This window comes from Dipodomys spectabilis, unplaced genomic scaffold, assembly GCF_019054845.1.
Source record: "Dipodomys spectabilis isolate Male_0828 unplaced genomic scaffold, ASM1905484v1 ptg000584l, whole genome shotgun sequence".
NCBI classification, from domain to species: Eukaryota; Metazoa; Chordata; class Mammalia; order Rodentia; family Heteromyidae; genus Dipodomys; species Dipodomys spectabilis.
The window spans coordinates 253253-278728 of record NW_024871261.1 but is presented as its reverse complement, the minus strand read 5'-3'; the positions used below and the strand labels follow the sequence as shown (position 1 = coordinate 278728).

The window sequence follows — 25476 nt, the reverse complement described above, 5'->3', positions numbered from 1 at the left end:
TCACACAGTAAATAACCAGGCATTAAAACAGACAATCAAGGACCTAGAAGAGAGTTATCAAACGTATTACAGATACTGCTGAAAAATGTGATTAATGGAAAGATAGAAAACCTCTACAAGGAAATTTGTGAACAAATGAGACCAACCAAAGATTAGCAAAATAATTCATGAAGACTACAAACAGAAAGATAAATAAATTCTGAGAAGTCAAGGGAGTTCAAGAAAAAATGGATGCCTAGTTAAAGATATGAGAGAAGACACAGCTAAGAAAACAACGCTTGCAACTCCCCCACCCAAAGAAAAAATGTACAGAGGGCTGGGAAGGTGGCTCAGTGGTAGAGCACTTGTCTTGCATGCCTGAGGACCTGGGTCCAATTCATCAGCACCACATAAGCAAAAAAAAAAAAAAGAAAGAAAAAAAGAAAAAAGAAAAAGAAAAAACCCGGAAGTGGCACTGTGGCTCAAGTGGTCGAGCGCTAGCCTTGAGCTGAAGAGCTGAGAGACAGTGCCCAGGCCCAGAGTTAAGTCCCCATGACTGGATCCAAAAAAAAATGTACATAAAGTCCATAAAAGACCTAAAACAAAGGTTTAATAGAGAGACAGAACCCCTAAAATATTACCAACTAGAAGATGGGGAAATCAAAAACAAAGTAGAAAGTCTCCACAGCAAATAGATGACATAGAAGATAATCTCAGGGCCAAATACAAAATAGCTCTAATAGGGAAGAGGAAACAATCATTTAGAACAAATCCAAGAAATAAGAAATGATCTTGCCAGAACGTCAAGACTCAGTTAGAAGATCAAATTTTGAGGAGATAGGTATCAAGAAGGAGAAGAGCAGGAAACTAAATGGATGGGAAACATATTACAGAATTCTAGCAGAGAACATGCCAAACATCCAAAGAGATAGACTCATTCAGAGAAGAGAAGCCTTTAAACAAACACAGAATTCTAGAACTGAACAATCCACCATGACATCATAATCCATTAGAGGATCATTAACGATCAAGGAAAGGATTCTTAAAGCTGCCGTAGAGAAAAGATTGATTATTTATAAAGGATATACAGTCAGAATAGAAACAGATTTCTTAGCTGATATGGTAAAAAAAGGAGAGCCTGGAATGATGTATGACAAACACTAAAGGTAAACAACTACCAACCGTGAATACGGTCCCAAGCCAAACTTTCCTTTACATTTAAAGGATAAATAAACATATTTCATCACAAAGACAACTTGAAACAACGTATTTCCATCAAATCAGCATGATAGAATTTAATCAAATATATCCTACATAGAGAAGATCAAGAAGAACAGGAACTGGTTATATAAAATGTTCCCTACAAGAGTTCAAGGTAAATTTATTAAGAGTACATCAGGCACAGCTCCTAACAACAGGTGTATAACATAGCAGGACTTATCAGATATTTCTGCCTTAACTCTCAATAGCAATGGACTTAAATTTCCAAATAGAAGACATAGATTAGATAGCATTTAAAAACAAGATGCATCCATCTAGTATCTATGAGAGACACATTATCAAACACATTCTATGAAGCTAGAATTAGACTCTTCCCCAAATCACGTAGGGACTCACCAAAGAAAGAGAACTATGGACTCAACACTGATTAGCATTAAAGAAGAACTTCTTAATAAAATTCTCACTAACCAATTTCAGCAACTAAAAAAAATCATATGGTATGATCAAATAGGATTCAACTTGGATAAAAGTCGATTTAATATTCTTGTGAATAAACATAATACAAACTATCAGCAGAAGCAGGGTCAAGAAACACATGATCGTCTATAGGGATGTAGAAATAGCTTTTAACAAGCTCCAATACCGCTTTATGATTAAAAGGTCTGAGAAGCTAAGAATGCATGGAACATTCCTCAATATAACACTGAGTATGTATATGACACAGATAATTAGCATTTACCTCACGGTGGAAGCCTGAAGACATTAACATCAGGAATGAGACAAGATGTCCACTCTCTCTACTACTCTTCAATATGGTAGTGGAATTTCTTGTAAGAACAATAGACAAGAGAAAAACATCAAGCAGATCCAAATATGGAAGAAGTAAAACTATCCCTTTTTACAGATGAAATGTCGCTGTATTTAAAAGACCCTGTGGCTTCCTCCCTCAAGTTAGTACAGGTGATGCTAACCTTCAGCAATGTAGCTGGGTATAAAAACCACAAGAATCAGTAGTTTTTCTGTTACCAACAATGGGAAGATCCACGCTGAAATTCAAAATACAACCTATATGTATTAGCCTCAAAAACAAATTAAATCTACACAGAACAAAACAACAACAACAAAACTAGGAATTAATTAAATTAAAATTGTGAAGGACCTATATGTGAAAACTTTAAAAATATACAAAGGGAAATTGAAGGAGATTCAAGGAAATAGAAAGTCTTTCAATGTTCCTGGTTAGAAGAATTAACATTTTAAACATTGCAATATTTTCCCCAATTTTGCAATGCAATACTCATCAAAATCCTAACAATATTCTTCCATGCAGTAGAGAAAGCAATCCAACTTTAATATGGAATTACAAAATTTCAGATGATACAGAATGCTTAGAAGTGAATTCATGTGCCTATAGTCATCTTACACACACACACACACACACACACACACACACACACACACACACACACACACACAATGGGATTATATTCACCCATCAGAAAGATGACTTTTCACCAGTGGTAAGGAAAATAAAAAGTTTGGGAAAATTATATTAATAGAAAAGAGAAAGGAATGCAGACACAGAGCAATATAGGTTTCATGGATTCATTCATTTATTGAAACTAGAAGGTGCATACAAATCTATAAGTAAACAAGACAGATTCTACCTCGTCCCAGTTAATATGGCCATTACCAAGAAAACTAAGACTAGCAAATGCTGGACAATTGGGAACTCTATTACACTGTTGGTGGGAAATTAAACTCGTTCAACTATTGTGGAATGCAGTACGGAGTTTCCTGAAAAGACTAAACCTATATCTCCCTTAAGACCCAGTAATTTCCCTCAGGGGCAGTAATCCAATCAATAACAAACAGCCTCACATGAAAGCTACCAGTATATCCATGTTCAGGGCCCAGGCCCAGAGTTGAAGGACTGGAAAAAATTTACCACTGCTGGTGTTTGTTTCCGCAAATATGAACAGTTTGATATAAGATACCAAATCAATCTATTTCCAGTAGCTAGTTTAGGACTTAAAGGTAGTGGGGGATAAAATGGCTCCTTTGTTGAATGTTAGGAGAAGATGTAGGCAGTCCATGAAATGGGGATTTGTTGTTGTTGTTCGAGGTGCTTGAAGTCTGGGCTTGGGAACTGTCCCTGAACTCTTCAACTCAAGGTGAGTGCTCTACCTCTTGAGTGAAAGTGCCTCTTCTGGTTTTCTGGGGGTTAAATGGAAATAAGAGTTTCAGGGCTTTCTTGCCCAGGCTGTCTTTGAAATGAAGTCCTCAGATCTCAGCTTCCTGAGTAGCTAGGATTATAGCTGTGAGCCACTGGCACCAGGTAAAAATGGGGGATTATTAGAAAAGAAAATCGCCCTCTTCACCTGTGTCTAAACCACAGATACTATTATTAGAACACTTCACCTTTAACTCATTTCATCAGACATTTGTAAATTTTCTCTTTTCCTTCATGTGGGAATACTGCAGTCAATATCAACTCAGCTGAGGGACTGGATCAATTGTATGGTAATTGCTGGCACCTAATTTAAGAACTTTTACATCAAAAGAAATAAAACCCTCATTTGGAAGAATTGTGTTTTCTTTTTATTACAAATCTCTGCTAGATTACTTATTAATGTGATATTGGACCTCCTAAGAGAATGATGACATTTTCTTTCTCTTCAGCCTTCTCCCACATATGGTCAAATATTTAAGAATTCAAAGATTTGTATTGATAGTTGATTAAGCTGACTACTAAGAAAATGTGCATTTCTGGAATTTGATCTGCTGTCTTGTTATTACATGCAAAGGCTTTCTATGATTTATTTGTTCTACAAGGCATTCTACTTTCCAATCTTTGTGTGACCAATTTTAGTGTCTCTGATCAGTCTTTCTGACTCTCTCTCTGGAGTCACATTTGAGTTTGCCTCATAAAAAATATTTTAGTTATCAGCTAAATGACTCTCAGCTTCTGTTTTTTGCCTGATTTCATTTAGGCTGTGATAGCAACCCTGCCTGGCTGTGCTTACTGGAGTGCTTTTTGTGTATTTGTTAGTGTGTGTGTGTGTGTGTGTGTGTGTGTGTGTGTGTGTGTGTGTGTGTGCATGTGTGTGTGTGTGTGTTTTGTTTTAGAGGTCTAGGATTACTATTCAAGGTAGTAGTTTCTCTTGGCCCCTGTGATCCCCTGGCCTAGAGTCGATGGGTTTTTCTAAAGATACAAAGAGCAGCTTACTAAATTCCTGTTTTAATTGTCCCACAATGAGGCAATCAGGCATCCTTGCAAAGCCATCAATAATGCTTTGTAACCACTTACAGAAGTTGTCTATCAAGATGGCGTTCCAAGGTTGACTGTGAAAATTGTTCATTTCCAAGCAGGCACCATAAAGCATATCACATTCCTGGAATCAAACATTTGGAAGGAAGGTTCCCCTTCCTTCCTTCTCTTATAATAGATCAAACCATAATATTCTTCAGTTGTAGAGCCTGGAGCACATTTTCTCAAGAATATTCTGTAGTGATAAAAAGGACCAACTTTCAAAATAAAGGTGAAAATACTTGTCTACAACAGACTGGTTTATCTTGCTTATATCTGTTGTTTTTTTCATTAAATCAAACACATGGATAATTTATATTGGTATTAGACAAGTGGCAAAGGATTAATGGGATAAGCATTCAGTTTACTTTCATATATCCATTAGCCCATCATGAAAAATTAACTACAACTGTAGAAAAAATATCAGGAATATAAAATAAGCCTCAAGATAAGGTCAGGAAGATGGCGGAGAAGAAGCTGGAGGCTAAACAAGCTCTAGCATAAAAAAGCAGTTTTAGTGTTCCAGTGAACAGTACTAGGCCAGAGAATTACACCAAGTGTGCCATCACAGTACAGAGAGTTTTGCCAGAGAGGGAAAATCAAGGCAAAGAGACAGATCTGAGCACTTGCCGCTCCTGGCAAGTGCTCAGATGTGTCTCTTTGCCTTGTGGCAGCAGCAGCAGCAGCAGCGGCGGTGCCCGTAGCCGTCATACCTGCAACACAGAGGGTCTGGGACAAAGGCACCAGATGCAGCGGGCAAGCTGATTCTACTCAACACCAGCAAGAACTGACAAGGAGCAGATATCTTCACACTGCAGATAGCAGACCAGAGACGACCCAGGAACCAAGACTCCGGCAGCGTGGAGTAGAAGCCTGACATCCTCACTCCTTCTTAGGGATCAGAGGAGGGAAGGCATTCATGCCCCACCCCATTACTGGAGATCTCCATCTTTGATACTGACAAAGGCTTGGCTGAGTTGCCAGTTCCAATTCAGGCCTTGGGAGAAAACAAGACAGCTATTTGGCAGGTCACATGAACCTGGCCAGACCTGCCAGGTTCAACTCCACCCAGGAAAAAGTCACCCACCCCAGGCAGAGTAAATCTGCCCCCTGGGAGTGGCTTTCTTCACTGGGTAAACAGAGCCAGAGCCTGTGCCTCCCTAAAGCAGCTTAGACATTCTATTGAAATTCAGTAAACATAAACTCTGAGAAAGGCTGCAGGCTGTGCTCTGTGAGTGTCTCAGAAGCTAGCCCCTCAGGGAAAAGCTACTGTTTGCTGAAAGGCCTCAACTCTACCCAGAACCTAACCTCATCAAAGCATCTCCAAACAAGAGAAAACAGACATCTCCCTCTTTTGCAATACTCAGAACAGATCCCTCTCCCACTGAACTAGCCTGAGAGGACGATCACAAAGCAGAGCATTTTTCGGCTTGCCCAAACAAACTGCCTTAAGTAACAAATCAAGCCACAGGAAAACCAAACACCACAAGCCGACCAGGGACTCCACCAAGAGTCTGGTTACTGACACAAGGGAAATACAGAATCTTCCTATCCCCCAGCCCACAAAAAAAAAATGAAAGAACTTTCTTTTTGTTTTTGTACGTTATTTTTAATTTTTTGCTTTTTTAATTTTTGTTTTTATTGTTTATTGTTTTCTTCCTCATATAATTTTTATTTTAGGTGAATATGTGTGTGTGCTTATTTTTTAATCTCTACTGAACTTTTGTTCCCTTTCTTTCTTTCTTTCTTTCTTTCTTTCTTTCTTTCTTTCTTTCTTTCTTTCTTTCTTTCTTTCTTTCTTTCTTTCTTTCTTTCTTTCTTTCTTTCTTTCTTTCTTCCTTTCTGTTCTCATTCTTTTCACTTCTCTTTTATTCGTTTCTGCATGACTTAATTTCTGTTGTGGTCAACCTCAAATATACCCGTCATCGATTATTAGATCTTATCCTACATTGTGTACATACTTAATCCAGAAATTTATTACTCAATTCAAAACCTCTTAGAGATAAATTCTTTAATAGCAGTATTACCTATTTATACCCATATAATATTTTAAAACATCTTTATTTTTCGTTTTTCATGTCTCTTTTCTATGCCTCCCCTCCTTTCATCCCATCCCCATTCTTCTCTGAATACTACTTCTTCAAACTCACAGCTTTTAAGGGTTTCATTTTTTAATATTAAATTTGTGTTTTTCCATTTTTTCTTGTCTTTTTTCCTTTTTCTTTTTTTCTTACTATTTTTTCTGTAGCTGCTATCATTCTCTCCAATCACTTTCCCTCTTTGAGATGAGGAAACGGTTAATTCCACTCTCCCTCACTTTCCCACATCCCTCCAATCCTATTGTTCCCCAAATTTTACCTAAACCTAATAATTTCTGGTTGCCAAATTCTCCTTTGCTGTTCTTAGGCCATAAAGACATAGTTGTTTGATGTTCAATAGATTGTATCTCTTGAACCAGATTGTATCTGCAGACTTTTGACTGTGCAACTACGGACTTTGGTTTATGCTTATCTTAAAATAGTGTTCTAGCAAAAAACGTGTTATTCTCATCCCAAATGGGCAGAACAAGCCGGAAAAACACAAGAAAAATGTCAAGCCAGGGGTTCTCAACTCCCATTCATGACAATCAGGGGAGAAAAGAGATAATGAATAATCCAGAGGAGAGTTCTCAAAAAGCTCTACAAACACTACAGGTAAACATGGTAAATGAAAAGAGTTAAAACCTGCAAAAGTCTCAATGTGAGCATGATAGGGAGAAAGAGGAGGCAAACCAAAGATCAATACAGGAGAAGCATTAGCTTGAGGAAGCTACTCAAAGATTGATACAGGAATTTCATGAGCAGATTGAGAACACTCAAAGAGAAATAAAGGAATTGTGTGAGCAGGTTGAGATCAGTCAAAGAGATAGACAGCAATTACGTGAGCTGGCTGAGCACAGACAAAGAGAAAGTCAGGAATGGCGTGAACAGGCTGAGGACACTCAAAGAGAAATTCAGGAAATGTGTAAACGTGGGGATGCTAATCAAAGAGAAATACAGGAACTGAGAGATCGGGATGAGAACGGACAAAGATCAATGGAGGCATTAGTGGAATACAGAAACAGAGAGCTGAAAGAAATCAGTGAGACGGCAAAGGGAATGCTCATTCGAAAACAACAGAAGGAATGCGAGTCCTAGGAAACCATAACCAATCAACTAAGTGATTTGAGAATAAACACTGAGCACCAAAGTAAGGAAGTAAAGAAGTTCTTACAAGATCTAGAACAAAGTTCCAACAAAGAATTTGAAGTCATCAAAGTCAACCAATTAGAAGAAATAATAAAAAACGAAGTAGAAAGTCTTGACAGTAGGTTAGACCATGCAGAAGATCGAATCTCAGGGATTGAATACAGCCTAGATATTATAGAGAAAGAACATAAAACCATCCAAGACAAATCCTAGAAATATGATATATCTCCTCAAATCTATTTGGAAAACACCATCAGAAGGCCTAATCTGAGGATAATGGGTGTAGAGGAACACCTAGAGACAGAAGTTAATGGTCTAGGAAATTTGTTTAACAAGATCCTAGCAGAGAACTTCCCAAACATGTAAAAAGACAGGGCTATTCAAATACAAGAAGCTTTTAGAACTCCAAATAGACCAGACCAGAACAGGACATCCTACCGTCAAATTATTATCCGCACAGGATCAATTCAGACCAAGAAAAAAATCTTTAAAGCTGTCAAGGAGAAAAGATCAATAACCTATAAAGGGAAACCAATGAGAATCACCTCAGATTTCTCAGCAGAGAAAATTAAAGCAAGAAAAGCCTGGAATGATGTATACCATCCCCTAAAGACAAGCAACTATCAACCAAGAATACTGTACACAGTTAAACTCTCCTTCATATCTGAAGGTCAAATAAAAAACTTCCATAGTAAAGAAAAATTGAAACAATATATCTCCACCAAACCAGCTCTACAAAGACACCTAAAGATGTCCTACACATAGAAAACCTACAAGACCACAATAAACACCAAGAAACCGCACCCAAGGTGAGAATCCAAGAACCATAGGAAGTACTCAGTTGCGGCAGCCTTAAAGAAGATGAATAAAATGGCAGGAACTCCCAAATACCTCTAAGTCCTATCTCTTTACATTAATGGGCTTAACTCTCCAATTAAGCGACGTAGACTAGTTGGATTAAAAAGGAAGATCCTTCTACCTATTGCCTTCAGGAATCCCACCTTGTCCATAAAAACAACACATTTTGAATGTGAAAGGCTGGAACAAAATCTACCAAGCAAACAGCTCCCTATAAACAGGCAGGAGTTGCAATACGAATATCAGATAAAATAGACTTCAAATTAAAATTAGTTAGAGGAGATAAAGAAGGTCTCTCAATACTAATTAAGGGATCTCTACTTCAGGAGGTTATTACAACTCTAAATCTCTATTCGCCAAACAATGAATCATCCAAATTTATGCAAAAAACACTACTTTCTCTCAAATCTCATTTAGATCCAAATACATTAATTATCAGGGACTTTAATACACGACTATCCCCACTAGATAGATCAACTTGGCAAAAACTCAACAGAGAAACCGGAGATATAAACAACTGCATAGAGCAACTACATTTAACAGACACCTACCAAATATTTCACCCAGCATCATCAGAATACACGTTCTTCACAGCAGCACATGGAACATTTTCCAAAATAGACTACATTTTAGGTCCCAAAGCAAACTTTTCCAAATTCAGGAACACTGTAGTAAAACCTTGCATTCTCTCAGATCACAAGGGAAAAAAATTAGAACTCAACACCAAAAGCCACCAAAGAAAGTCCTGTAACATATGGAGGCTGAACAACACACTGTTGAACCACCAGTAGGTCATGGAAGAGATTAGAAACGAAATTCATGTGATCAAGGTATTCAACATAAATGAGCACACAAACTACTAGCTCCTCTGGGACACAGCAAAGGCAGTACTCACAGGCAAGTTATATCTTTGAGTTCTTACATCAATAAATTCGAAAGATCCGAAACTAACAATTTAATGAGACAGCTGAGCCTCCTTGAAAAAGAGCAAGATGAACCCCAATCTTGTAGAAGGAAAGAAATAATTAAAATTAAATCAGAATTAAATGAATTAGAATAAAAAATAGAAAGAATCAACAAAACAAAGAGATGATTCTTCTAAAAAATCAACAAAATAAATAGACCCCCAGCAAATCTTATCAGAAGAAGAAGAGAATACACCCTAATAAATAAACTCAGAGATGAGAATGGAAATATCACCACAGAAACAAACAAGATTCAGAACATTATAAGGGAATACTTCTCAAACATTTATGCTAATATGTCTGAGAACTTGGCAGAAATGGACCTTTTCCTAGCAAATATCAACATGCCAAAACTAAATCAAGATGAGTTAAACCATCTTAACTAGCCCATATCAAGCATTGAAATAGAAACAGCAATGAGACCTCCCATCTAAGAAAAGCCCAGGACCGCATGGTTTTACAGCAGAGTTCTACAAGGAATTCAAAGCAGAACACACACCAATACTCTTTCAAATTTTAAATGGAATTGAAAGAGAAAGTTCACTACCAAATTCATCCTATGAAGCTATAATAACCCTCATCCAAAAATCAGGCAGGGACTCATCAAAGAAAGAGAACTATAGACCCACTTCTTTGATGAACATTGATGCAAAACTTCTCAACAAAATTTTGGCCAATCAACTTCAACAATTCATCCAAAAAATCATATGCCACAATCAAACAGGATTCATTTCAGGGATGAAATGCTGGTTCGAAATCCGCAAATCAAATAACATAATTCATCACATCAACAAGAGCAAGAATAAGAACCACATCGTTATCTCAATAGATGCAGAGAAAACATTTGACAAGATCCAACACCCCTTTGTGATGAAGGTTCTGCAAAGACTAGGAATCCATGGAACCTTCCTCAATAAAATAAAGACTGTATATTAAAACCTCTAGCCAGTATTATGCTCAATGTTGAAAAATTAACGCCATGTCCTCTAAACTCAGGAACGAGACAAGGATGCCTACTCACTTCATTGCTCTTCAATCCAGTATTGGAATGCTTAAGGACAGCAATAATAAAAGATACAAACATCAAGGGGTTCCAAATAGGGAAAAAGAAAGTAAAACTTTCCCTCTTTGCAGATGACATGATCTTGCATTTAAAGAATCCCATGGATTCTGCTCTCAAATTCTTCAAGGTGATTCAAAACTTTCGTAAAGTATCAGGGTATAAAATTAGCCTTCAAAAATCAATGGCTTTTCTATATGCCAACAATGAGAAAAGTGTAGCTGAAATCAGGAAAGCAACTCCATTCGTAATAGCTCCACAAAAAATAAAATACCTAGGAATTAACCAAACAAGTGAAGGACATCTATGATGAAAACTTTAAAAACCTGAAAAACGAAATCAAAACAGAACTTAGAATGTGGCAAAAACTCTGATGCTCCTGGATTGGAAAAATCAACATCGTGAAAATGGCAATACTTCCCAAGGCTATCTACAAATTCAATGTGATACCTATCAATATTCCAATTTCATTCTTCAGGGAAATAGAAGACTCAATCCAAAAATTGATATAGAACAATAAAAGACCCCGAATAACAATAACAATCTTTAACAGAAAGAACAGTGGTACTGGCACAAGAGCAGACTGCAGGACCAATTGAATAGACTTGAAAACCCAGAAATGAACCTAAAGACCTGTAGCCATCTAATTTTCAATAAGAGAGCTAACAAAAATAGAATGGAAGAAAGAGAGTCTCTTCAGTAAATTGTGCTGGCAAAATTGGTTAACTACTTGTGGAAAACTAAAGCTAGATCCTTATATATCAACTTGCACCAGAATCAACTATAAATGGATCAAAGACCTCAGAGTCAAAGCAGATACTCTGAAAACATTATAGAATGGAGTAGGAGAAACCCTAAGCCTCCTTGGTGCAGGCCGAAATTTTTTTAATAGAGACCCACAAACACAACAAATGAAAGAAAGGGTGGAAAATTGACATTGCATGAAATTTCAGAGCTTCTGCATGGCAAAGGATAAAGCTAGCAAAATCAATAGAAAGCCCACGGATTGGGAGAAGATTTTTCACTAGCCATACAACAGACAAGGGTCTCATATCTAAAATATACCTGGAACTTAAAATTTTAAATCCCCACAAAACAAATCTTCAAACAAACAATTGCCCAATAAATAACTGTGCTAAAGACTTAAAGAGAAACTTCTCTGAAGAGAAAGAAGGATGGCCAATAGACACATGAAAATATGCTCAAGCTCTCTAGCCATAAAAGAAATGCAAATCAAAACAACAATGATATACCACCTCATTCCAGTTAAAATGGTTATAAACAAGAATTCTAATAACAAGAGCTGCTGGAGGGAATATGGACAGAAGGGAACCTTACTGCATTGTTGGTGGGAGTGTAAACTTGTTCAACCACTTTGGAAAGTAGTATGGAGGTTCCTCAAAAGACTCCACATAGAGTTCCCTTATGACCCGGCAATCCCACTTTTGGGCATTTACCCAAATGATCACAAACAAGACCAAACTAAAGTTTCCAACACGACTATTTTTATTGCAGCATTTTTTACCATAGCTAAGTTATGGAACCAACCCAGATGCCTCTCAGTAGATGAATGGATCAAGACAACGTGGTATATATACCCAATGGAATTCTATGCCTCCATCAGAAAGAATGACATTGCCACATTTGTTAGAAAATGGAAAGACTTGGAAAAAATTATATTATGTGAAGTAAGCCAGACCCAAATAAACATAGGTCCCATGGTTTCCCTTATTTGCAATATCTAGTATATGTCTGAGTCAAGCAGAAAAGTTCAGATAAGTTGATATTAGTGGAATGAACCCCAAGATAAGTATTCAAATTTTTTTGTTTTTTTTTCCTTTTATTCAATTGTTTCTATCATATTTATAAGATGATGTTTGTCTTGAGCATCCCTCCCTTTTTCGTGTTCTTTGTTTTGTTGAATGTTGCAGATCTGATGGGAGTATTCTTCTGCTGGTGTTCTTGTAGTTGTTCTTGTCCTCAGCTCTCTCACGGAATCTTGTTGTATCAGACATCTGAGAGCTGTGATGGGAAAGATGGGATGGCCACATTCCCAGGCTCTGGGAAATCCTTTCTTCTCTCACTCAGTGACTAGGCGTCAATATCCTAACCTACTCCAAAGTTTCCTCGAATCTCTTGCTCACCACTCAGCTACCTCTACTTTCCTCAATGGCCAGTAGTGGTGTCAACCAACAGAGGGAATTCTGGTGCTACAGGGCAGCATGGAATGTGGGCGTGGCCAGCATTCTTGAATCCCATTTGGTCAGAAAGAACCATGAAAGAATGGGGTTGTGGCTGGAATCCTGTGATGCAGGCAGCATGGGCGGAGTAAAGATGACAGCAGCTTCGCCAGACCCTTTCCCAGGGAACTCTGTCCAATTCAGTTGGGGACAAAAGGGTGACCTGCTTTATCTGGATGGCTGCACAAATTGTTGTGTATGTCTGTTTGTTGCCAGTCTTGGACCTTAAACTCAGGATCTGGGCACAGTCTGTGAGCTGCATTTGATCAAGGCTAGTGTGAGACACACGTCTCTTCTTTTTTTTTTTTTTTTTATTTATTTTTTATTGTGAAAATACTGTACAGAGGGGTTACAATTACATGGGCAAGATAATGAGTACATTTCTTATTAAGCATTGTAGCCTCCTCTTTTGTTTACCCTTCCCATCCCTTCCCATCCTCCCCCGCCCCCCCCACCCAATCCTCCCCGCCCACTCCCAACAAAGTTGTAAAGTTCGTTTTCGACATAAAGACTTGTACTTCTCATTGTTGCAACAGGTCCACCTGTATCCTTATTTAAACGACTTGTTTTTCCCCTTCCCCTCCACAAATTATACCAACATCAACACGTCTCTTCTTGTGGCTTTGTTGCCACTTAAGTTGGACAGTGGTCTCAAGGACTTTCCTGCCTACGGTGACTTTGAAAATGACCCTCCTTTCACAGCCTTGTAAGTATCAAGGAGGACTGCTGACAGCCAGTAGTGCCTGGCTAATCATTGGTCTTGCTGATGTTCTTAGACAGACCAGTGAGTTCCCAATCCTCAGGTTTAAGTGGTGGGAGCTGGTGCCCACAGTTTGAATCTTGGTCCTGCCACTTCCAGATGGCAGGAGATCCTAAGAAACTCATTTCATCCATATGAATACCAATGGAATATGATGTATGTCATGATTTAATGGGCAGTTCTTGAATAATTCCAGTATAAAATTATACACAATTATATTATACAAAACTGATCGATTTTAGTTAATACTTTATTAAGCATTTAAACAATCACATTCATTAAATGGAGGCAGAATGAAATACCTAAGAATTGGGTGTCATATTGCATAGAGATGCCATTTTTCTGCCAGGACTGGGATTTGAACTCATGTTCTTGGTAACTCTGTTTCACTGTGTGGGAAGGAGAGGCTTGCCTCCTTGAAGTCAAGAAATTCAAGTCTGTTCCTTAGGCCTGAAATCGAGCCTCTGCACTAGATACAATCCTATTCACGTACATTTTAAATATATGATTTATATTTACAGACATATGTATGCACATATTGAGTTCAGTATATTTATTCATTTTATTTTTTGTTTGTTCATGTATTGACTATTTATTTTATTGTCTATTATGGCACATAGAACATTGATTACGTTGATTACATAGGATATAGGTGTGCATATGTATCCTACTTCAAATGTGACACCCAGGACTTTCACAGAAAAGGAAAACATGTGTCACCATCAGCTTTTTACTCCACGATTCATTGTTTGGGAGTTCTGGCATCTGAACTCATGGCCTACAGAACCAAATTCATGAATGGGTCAGTGTCAACATGCCATCCTGGGGCAAATTGAGCTGACAGGAAGTTCCCAGGGCCTGAGATAGAGCCCCAGCGGTTGACAAAATAAGAACAGATTGACACTCAGATGGTAGTACGCTAATAAATATATATCTTTATAGAGTGCCAGAGATGTCTATCCATTATTCAGTTATATAGACTACATTCCTAACAATTCTTGGGTATTATTATACCTCCATGTAATTAATGTTATTGTTTTCATCCTCAATGAGATGTACAAGTAGTTATGTTGAAAACTAATTTTACAACTTTGTTGAGGGGGTGAGGTGGGGAAGGGGGGGTGGGGAGGATTGAGTGGGGAGACAGGAGAAGGATGGGAATGAAAGGGAAGGGGAAACAAAAGAAGAGGCTACAATGCTTGATAAGAAATGTACTCATTATCTTTCCCGTGTAATTGTAACCCCTCTGTACAGTATTTTCACAATAAAAAATAAATAAATAAACTCTTAAGAAAATCGGTGTCCTGAAATCATTGCATCCCTGTAAGAAAGAGTATTCTAGCCGGGCGCTGGTGGCTCACGCCTGTAATCCTAGCTACTCAGGAGGCTGAGATCTGATGATCACAGTTCAAAGCCAACCCCGGGCAGGAAAGACTGTGAGACTCCTATCTCCAATAAATCACCAGAAAACCAGAAGTAGCGCTGTAGCTCAAGTGGTAGAGCGCTCGCCTTGAGCTGAAGAGCTGAGGAACAGTGCCCAGGCCCAGAGTTCAAGCCCCACGACCGACCAAAAAAAAAAAAAAGAGTATTCTTTTAATGTTTCATATTATATAAAATCAACCAGACGACTGAAACATGATGTCTAATTTTATACGAGTATCATTCACGAGCAACTCATTTAACTATGACATTTAAAACATTCCATCGTTATTCTTATAAATTGGAACGAGTCTCTTAGGATCTCCCATCATCCAGAAGTGACATGACTTGGAATCGACTCTAGCCCTATATTGCCATGCAGGACTATGGCCCAATAGCTCAATAGCCCACCAGCCTTCAGCAATGTAAGTTGAAGTACCCTTTGGAGCTGTGTCATTCCGACCCAGATGGTCATGGTGCAAAATCTAAAAAGGCCATCCCACCACTTATTTTCTGTGCATCCCCCCCCCCCGCAAGGCCTGGAGGTCTAGGATCCCAGGATCGTCTGTTGTTCCAGTGGCTGCACCCCAGCCTAGGGTGATGGAAGCTGAGGCAGAGTTGCCATGATTTGAGTTCAAGACCTTGCTTGGCAAAAAACAAAAACAAAAAACAAAAAAACTCCCTGGCTTGCAGTTGTTGCCGTTTTATCTGTAAGGCTTTGGATTTGAATTTAGGGTCTGGGTAACTCTGCAGCACTGTGGATGAAAGGGAAGCTCACCATGCTTGAGGACAAGAAAGTCAGGCCTGCTCCCTATGCCTGAATTCATGACCCAGCCCTTGGAAACACACTATTTATATACATTGTAAAGATAGGATTTGTACCTACCTATAGATGTTCAGTCCATATCTTGTTTGTTGTGGTTATTTATTGTATTTCTGTTTTATTCATTTATTTACCACTTATTTTATTGACTGTGATAACAGACATTCCATTTATTATATTGATGACATTATATCACATATATCTAGATTTGTATACATTTTCTCCTTCATGTATTACACCCAGGACACTCAGAGAAAAAGAAAACAGGTGTTACACTCCACTTCTTACTCCACGATCCAGTTGTTGGCAGTGCTGGGACCTGAACTCAGGGCCTAGCAGACCCAATTCATGAATGGGTGTGTCAACATGGCAACCTCTAGCCCACAAAGCTGCCAGGCAGTTCCCAGACCATGTAATTGAGCCACAGCACTGGACAAAATAGCCATATATGGATAGGCAGCTGGTAGTATACCAATAAATATATATTTGTATAGAGTACCAGAGACAACTGCCTAGGATTCAAGTATATCAACTACTTTCCTACCAACTCTTAGGTAGTTATTATGCCACCACTGAAGGAATAGGATTCTTTTCATGCTTAATAGACTATTCATTAAGATCAATCAGCGTCCTAGGATCATTGCATCTAATTTTAGACTAGACTTATTGATGAACTCAGAAACTTCTCATTTAATCATGAGTTTGCTCACGTTCCATTGGTATTTCGATGCATAAGAACGAGTATCTTGGGAATTCCACATATTGGTAGGTGTCAGGACCAGGACTCGAACTCAGGGCCTACATTGCTGCATGGGCCTATGGCTTCCCCAATAGCCCACTATCCTTCACCAATGCAAGGTGAAGTACTCTTTGTAGGCATGTTATTAAGACCCAGGATGGTCACCTTGGAAAGGAACAAAATGTAAAAATTCATCCCGCGGCTTTCCTCTCTCTCTCTCTCTCTTTCTCTCTCCATATATATATATATATACATACATACATATATATATATATATATATATATATATATCATACTCTGTGTGTGTGTGTGTGTGTGTGTGTGTGTGTGTGTGTGTGTGTTTTCCTGCAAGACTTCAGGGCCTAGTATCCCAGGATCGGCAATGGGCCCATGGCAGCCCACCACCCTGAGGTGATTGAAGCTGAGGCAGAGTTACCACAAACTGAGTTCAAATCCTTTCATTGGCAATAATAATAATAATAATAAAACCTGGCTCAGAACTCGCACCATTTTTCTGCCACAGCTGGGATTCCAACTCAGTTCTGGGTAAATCTATAACACTCTGGGGGAAATGGAAGCTCACCATCCTTGAAGACTACAATATCAGGCCAGGTCACAGGTCCTGAATTGAAGCCCCAGCACTGGAAAAATTAATGTACCCACCTATTTTACACATAGGATCTCTATTTACATATATGTATGGAATGCATCATGAGTTCAGTGTAGTTACTCTTTTTATTGTGTGTCTTAGTCATGGATGCATTTGTGTTTTATTGAGTATGATGACAGACATAACTGGGCTGACACAGATAACAAATTTTTCCTATGGTTATAGAGTTGCCTATTTAGAATTCTCCATCCTCCCTGAGACCCAGGACTTTCACAGGACAGGAAAACAGGTGGATCGATGGGCTTCTCACATTAGGTTTCATCTTTTGGCTGTATTGGGATTTGAACTCAGAGCTTAGCAGGCCCAATTGGCGAAAGGGTCTAGGTGAGGATACCAGCCTGTGAGCAACTAAGGAGCTAGGGGGTTCCTGGGACTTGAGATTGAGCCCCGGAGTGGGGGTGGGGCACAATATTCATCCATTCATAAGCTGAATACCTATTTGGATAGAGTAGGAGTTGTGGCTAGCTGTGTTAGAATCCCACCTACCATGTTGTCGGGTCTTCATTCATCCCACAAAAGATGGACAGGGTCCTAGGAAAGGTAAGTGCAGCCACTCGCACGTTCCCCAGCCTCCCTCATCCTGGGAGACAATCAGATGCAGCAGGGAGTCAACTCAAGCAGGGAAACTCGTTTATTAACACAGAGCAAGCCGTTTTTAAAGCAACAAAGAGTGGGTGGCATGGGAGGGGAGGAAGAGGAACCAATCACTGTCAAGGTCACACCCTATCATGCACCTAAGCTTCCATGGTCTGGTTACTTACTGTAAAGCAAATCGGGCTCTGCCCACTCCACTCCCCTTCAGTGTCATCTTTGCTGCCCATGTGCTCTATAGATTCCCTCTTTTTTGTTTTAATGGCAGACCCACCTCCAAGTTAGTTATCTTTTCCCCTCCGCTGTAAAGGTTATTTTAAAAGGATTCCATTGGTAAGGATAGCATTGGCCATGCAGGGGGTTTGAGGCAAGTCTGGGTGTTGAGATTCGCCAGACAAGGATAAGGAGGGCCCTTGTGTATGAGCCAAGAGGCCGTCCCAGTTACCTCACATCCCCATCTAGGACAATAATAAACATCAATCCCACGACAGTTAGAAATGTCCAAAGCAGTTCAATTAATTCCTGGGCATATATAAAAGTCAGTATCTCGTAAGGTCATCCTCTTCAGAACCTGGGAGAACCCTGGGTATTGGGAGTTCCACACATGCGGCATGGTGCATCCTCGTGGGTACCCACACTGCCATTCTACTATAGTGCAGAAAAATAAGGAAAATTTAAAACCAATTGCAGACATAGCAGAGCAATACTGGGCACCTGGTGTCTTTTAAGTAAGCCAGTTCCTTGTACGTGCCTTTAAGTGAGCACAGGGGTCAAGATGACTTTGAGCTTTACTTTAAGCTCCAAATGGCTCCCAGCATCTCCCCTGTCTTTGTTTAAGGAAGCGAACCCGCCTATCTTAGGTTGGATGGATCGCCTTGTCTGCCTGATCTGTCATCGGGAACTTCTTCAGAGCGAAGCTGAAGGCCCTGTCTTAGGTTGGCCAGACTGACACCCCCTCTTATCCATCTCTGGCTGCGATCCCTCTCGGGGGAAATTTATTCACTTGGAGCTTGATCTTATGTAACTGGCTGGCTAAGCTCATAAGAGTTTTGCAGTGCACGTATAAAGCAAGTAAGGCATAGAAAACAATTAGCAAAAGCGTTCCCAGGCCAAGCAATGTCATTAGCAGTCCTTTAGCATTAGCCAGGGATGGGAGAGCAGTCTTTACCACTTCAGAGTCCAGAGGTGGGGGTTGTTCTGGAGCAGATTTTAGACATGTTTACAGGAAAGCATAACAAAAGGTGGTTGTACAAGCAAGTAGTAAAAGAACAATTAGAGCAAGTAATACAAAATAAGTTGCTCCTACAGAAATATTAAATGGTCCATACATAATGACATAGGGTGGTAATCAAAATGAAGGTCAGGCCTCCAGGTCAAAGGTACATCTTCTCTTGTGGTCTATTGATGATTTCTGCATTGTCAGCGCTGATCACTGTCCAGGTCACCTGTTGGGTTGATCATCAGAGAGAGGGACTTGCAAGAGAGACACTTTAAGAAGGACTGCTTACAACAATCCCCCCGCCAAACGGCTGGGGGGGGTGGGAAATTACCCCCTACACCCTGCAAGTCCCTCTCCCCGATGATCTTGGGGTTCCTCGGCCCTGGGCTGCCAGCCCCTGGGCATTAGCCTCAGTCATTGCAGATGTCTGAGCCTGTAAAGGTAAAGCTAGTGATTGGGACTGGTGCTGTTGCATCCCCACAACCTGTGAGGTCACCACCCATCTGCTCAGTGAATGCTCTCTCAATCCCGCACAGGCCATGTAGTGGTCTGAATTCATCCCTTCCCAGACCAGTAGCTTTACAAACTGATCTCAGAGGTTCCCTGCTGGCAGCTTGTGGTGAATGCTCTGTTGGACTCAGTCTACAAACTCAGCTGGAGGCTCACCAGGTTTTTGCCTCACTCCTGCTATGGAGGACTCAGTAGGGCCATCATCCAGTTTGTACCACGCAGCCAGTCCTGCTTGCCTCACCTGGTCATGGTATGGGCCAGGTATTTCCGCCTGTTTGACGCCAGTGGAGTACCCTTCCCCGTCCCTGTTAACATGGCATAAGTAATAAGTATCGTGGATTGAACCTGACAATTATTTTCTACTTGCCCTCTGCATTCCTCCTTAAAGAAAGCACACATTTAATAAACTGAGAACTGGTGAGGACGGCTTTAGCCACATCCAGCCAGGCTTTAGGGACACCTGGGTGGTAAGCAATGTCCTGTAATAAGCTCTGGGCCCAAGGAGAGTTTGGGCCATCTTCCACCACCTTGTTGCAGAGCTCTTTAAGATCCTTAGCTTCCCATGGATACCATTCCAAGGGCCTGTTTGCTCCTGGTGCCAGATTGACCGGATACGCTTGGGGAAGCAAATCCTGTGGCCTAGGGTCCAGGCTCTCAGGTGGCCCTTCCCTTCCAGGGTAGACCTCCTAGTAGGTTACTTCCCCAGCACTCCGCCCCTCTGTTGATGGTTTGTAGGTGTCCGCGTCTAGCAGGTATCTCTCACAGATCGCATAGGGTTCCATACATCCCCTCCAATTGGGGGAATAAAAAGGGGACCTATGACCATCAGGGGCATCTGAATCAGAGGAACTAACTTTGCCCCTCGGTTTGACTTCCATGGTGCATGTGTGTTCACTCATGCAACTTCGCTGTCAAAACACTAATCCTATCATCAATATTTCTATGAATTCGAGCATCCTACCCACGCTTCCGTTACGACCAACTAATACATTTATTATGAAAAAATTTCTTACCACTAACACAAGCCCTATGTATATGGTATATTGCTATCCCAATCTCCACAGCAAGCATCCCTCCAATATTATAGAAATATGTCTGACAAAAGAGCTACTTTGATAGAGTAAAACATAGAGGTTCAAGTCCTCTTATTTCTAGAACTTTAGGACTCGAACCTAACCTGAGAATTCAAATTTCTCCGTGCTACCAATTACACCAAATCCTAGTAAGGTAAGCTAATTAAGCTATCGGGCCCATACCCCGAAAACATTGGTTCCAACTCTTCCCATACTAATTAATACCATTGCATTTATTCTAATTATATTCACTATGATTCTAGGCACTGCCATTGCAATAACAAGCTCACTCTGAATACTCACATGAGTGGGTCTAGAGATCAACATATTATCTATAATTCCCCTCATAACAATTAATAAAAATCCACGATCAACCGAAGCTGCATCAAAATACTTTTTAACCCAAGCAACTGCATCCATAATCCTAATATTCGCTATCACAAACAACTTTCACCACTCGGGACAATGAGATATTCAACAACCACCCAATCCACTAACATCCCTAACGTTACTAATCGCCCTAGCAATAAACTTAGGTCTAGCCCCATTCCACCTGTGAGTCCCAGAAGTTACCCAAGGCATCCCCCTGCTATCCGGATTAATTCTGTTAACCTGACAGAAGCTAGCTCCAATCTCAATCTTCTACCAACTCTCCCCATTCATAGAAAAAAACCTAATCCTACCCATAGCTATTCTATCAATCTTGTTAGGAGGCTGAGGAGGCCTAAACCAAACCCAACTACGAAAAATCATATCATATTCATCAATCGCCCATATAGGCTGAATAATAGCAGTAATAATCTACAACCCCTCTACAATAATCCTCAACCTAATCATCTATATTATCCTCACTACAACCCTCTTCATCTCACTAAACTCCCTATCCATCACAACTACCTCATCACTTACTTCAACATGAAATTCACACCCCCTAATAACCCTAGCAACCCTCTTATGCTTAATATCCCTAGGAGGTCTACCTCCCCTCACCGGTTTCCTACCAAAATGATTGATCATCCAAGAGATAATCTTCAATGACATAATCACAACCAGTCTAGCCATAGCAATAATAGCCCTTCTAAACCTATTCTTTTACATACGATTAATTTATTCAACTTCCCTCACCCTATTTCCACTATCCAACAATACCAGATTCAAATGACACCATCCGAACCAAAAAGCCCCAACAACAATCCCTACAATATTAATTATTTCATCCTTCTATTTACCTTTAACACCAATAATCACAACTATTATATAGAAATTTAGGTTAATTTAGACCAAGAGCCTTCAAAGCTCTAAGTAAGTCCATAAACTTAATTTCTGACCATAAGGACTGCAGACCTTCCATCTACATCTGATGAACGCAAATCAATAGCTTTAATTAAGCTAAATCCTTTCTAGATTGATAGGATTTTAACCTACATATCTTTAGTTAACAGCTAAACACCTTAATCAACTGGCTTCAATCTACTTCTCCCGCCTAAAAAAAGAAAGGAGGCGGGAGAAGTCCCGGCAGGATTGAAGCTGCTCCTTTGAATTTGCAATTCAACATGCGATGCACCTCAGGACTTCACTGGTAAAAAGAGGAATTAACCTCTGTAGTTAGATTTACAGTCTAATGCCTTACTCAGCCATTCTACCTATGTTCATTAACCGTTGACTATTCTCAACTAATCACAAAGACATCGGAACCCTTTATATAATCTTCGGTGCTTGAGCCGGAATAGTAGGAACAGGACTAAGCATCCTAATTCGAGCAGAACTAGGTCAACCTGGTTCCCTATTAGGAGACGACCAAATTTACAATGTAATTGTTACTGCCCACGCATTTGTAATAATTTTCTTTATAGTAATACCCATTATAATCGGTGGGTTCGGAAACTGACTAGTCCCCCTAATAATCGGCGCACCCGACATGGCTTTTCCATGAATAAATAATATAAGCTTCTGACTCTTACCACCTTCATTCCTTCTCCTATTAGCATCTTCCATAATTGAATCTGGAGCCGGAACAGGATGAACTGTATACCCACCTTTAGCAGGAAATCTAGCACATGCTGGAGCTTCTGTCGACCTGACAATTTTCTCTCTTCACTTAGCAGGAGTATCATCTATCCTCAGAGCTATTAACTTCATCACTACTATTATTAATATAAAACCACCCGCAATATCACAATATCAGACACCCCTATTTGTCTGATCTGTCCTTATTACAGCTGTCCTTCTTCTACTATCCCTTCCAGTATTAGCTGCAGGAATTACTATGCTTCTAACAGATCGTAATCTTAACACAACTTTCTTCGACCCTGCAGGAGGCGGAGACCCAGTACTTTACCAACACCTATTTTGATTTTTCGGCCATCCAGAAGTCTACATTCTCATTCTTCCCGGATTCGGAATAATCTCACATATCGTTACATATTATTCAGGAAAAAAAGAACCCTTCGGATATATAGGCATAGTGTGAGCCATAATATCTATTGGATTCCTAGGATTCATTGTATGAGCACACCATATATTTACAGTAGGAATAGACGTAGATACTCGAGCCTACTTTACATCTGCTACAATAATTATTGCTATCCCAACAGGAGTGAAAGTATTCAGCTGACTAGCTACTCTCCACGGAGGAAATATTAAATGATCGCCAGCCATATTATGAGCACTAGGATTCATTTTCCTATTCACAGTAGGTGGACTAACCGGAATTGTTCTATCAAACTCATCCCTAGACATCGTACTTCACGATACATACTACGTAGTAGCCCATTTCCACTACGTTCTTTCTATAGGAGCTATATTTGCCATTATAGGAGGCTTCGTTCACTGATTCCCTCTATTTACCGGCTATACACTAAGTGACATATGAGCTAAAACACACTTCACCATTATATTTATTGGTGTAAATATGACCTTCTTCCCTCAACATTTCCTAGGACTAGCAGGTATACCACGACGATACTCCGACTATCCAGACGCCTACACTACATGAAACACAATTTCATCTATAGGTTCATTTATTTCCCTAACAGCCGTAATCCTAATAATTTTCATAATCTGAGAAGCATTCGCATCAAAACGTGAAGTAACAACAGTGCAAATAACATCAACAAACCTTGAATGAATACATGGATGTCCACCACCATTCCACACCTTCGAAGAACCAGCCTATGTAAAACCGGCCAACTAAGAAAGGAAGGATTTGAACCCCCTAAAACTGGTTTCAAGCCAGTCCCATATCCAATATGTCTTTCTCAAAATGAGATATTAGTAAAATTAATTACATAACTTTGTCAAAGTTAAATTATAAGCCTAATACTTATATATCTCTATGGCTTACCCCCTTCAAATAGGACTTCAAGATGCTTCATCTCCAATCATAGAAGAATTAACTGACTTCCATGACCATACTCTCATAATCATATTTCTTATTAGCACCCTAGTCCTATATATCATTTCATTGATATTAACCACTAAGCTCACCCACACTAGCACTATGGATGCTCAAGAAGTAGAAACTATCTGAACAATTCTTCCAGCCGTTATCCTAGTTATGATTGCTTTACCCTCCCTTTGCATTCTTTATATAATAGACGAAATCAACGACCCAGCACTAACAGTAAAGACCATAGGACATCAATGATACTGAAGCTACGAATATACCGACTTCAACGACCTTATATTTGACTCCTACATAATCGCCACATCTGACCTTAAACCTGGAGAACTACATCTCCTAGAAGTAGACAACCGAGTCGTCCTCCCAATAGATCTACCCATCCACATACTAGTTTCCTCAGAAGATGTACTACATTCGTGAGCAGTACCCTCACTAGGAATCAAAACAGATGCTATCCCAGGACGACTAAACCAAGCCACCCTATCATCTACACGACCAGGACTATTCTATGGCCAATGCTCTGAGATCTGCGGTTCCAACCATAGTTTCATACCAATTGTCGTCGAAATAGTCCCACTTAAATATTTTGAATCATGATCAACAACAATACTTTAGACCCCATTATGAGGCTATTAAAGCATTAACCTTTTAAGTTAAAGACAGGACACCAATTGTCCCATAATGATATGCCACAATTAGATACATCACCATGATTTGTTACCATTATAGGAACCACACTTACCCTATTCATTATTTTCCAATTAAAATTTAAAACCTTCACTTTCCACCCACAACCACAGACCAAAAATTTTCTATACACCAAAGCATCTAATCCTTGAGAACTAAAATGAACGAAAATTTATTCACCCCTTTCACTACCCCTACACTCTTAGGCCTACCCCTCGTTATTGCAATCATTATATTCCCATCCATCCTATTTCCACAACCAAAACGACTAATCAATAATCGTCTCACTACTTTCCAATCATGACTCATAAACGCAATCATTAAGCAAATAATAAGCATGCACAGCCTAAAAGGACGCGCCTGCACACTCCTACTTACATCCCTTATCATCTTTATTGGCTCCACAAACCTTCTAGGCCTCCTACCTCATTCATTTACTCCCACTACCCAACTCTCCATAAATCTAGGAATAGCTATCCCGCTATGAGCAGGAACTGTCCTACTAGGATTCCGATACAAAACTAAATCATCACTAGCCCACTTTCTACCACAAGGAACTCCATTACCATTAATCCCAATACTTATCATCATCGAATCCATCAGCCTATTAATCCAACCTATAGCCCTCGCCGTACGACTAACAGCCAACATTACAGCTGGCCACCTCCTAATTCACCTAATCGGAGGAGCTGCCTTAGCAATCTATTCTATTAGCCCAATTG

The 25476-nt window shown here is 39.8% G+C and overlaps 2 long non-coding RNA genes across 2 annotated transcripts; one reads left to right on the top strand and one right to left on the bottom strand.

Annotated features, from left to right (window-relative positions):
- The first annotated feature begins 334 nt into the window (after positions 1–334).
- On the top strand, positions 335–24287 carry LOC122100574. Its single transcript, XR_006146203.1, has 3 exons — positions 335–346; positions 12396–12399; positions 24146–24287. It is a non-coding gene; the product is annotated as an uncharacterized LOC122100574 (long non-coding RNA).
- Positions 8457–25126, bottom strand: LOC122100573. Its single transcript, XR_006146202.1, has 4 exons — positions 24806–25126; positions 24387–24400; positions 13316–13321; positions 8457–8467 (listed from the first exon to the last, which is right to left on the bottom strand). It is a non-coding gene; the product is annotated as an uncharacterized LOC122100573 (long non-coding RNA).
- Positions 25127–25476: the final 350 nt, after the last annotated feature.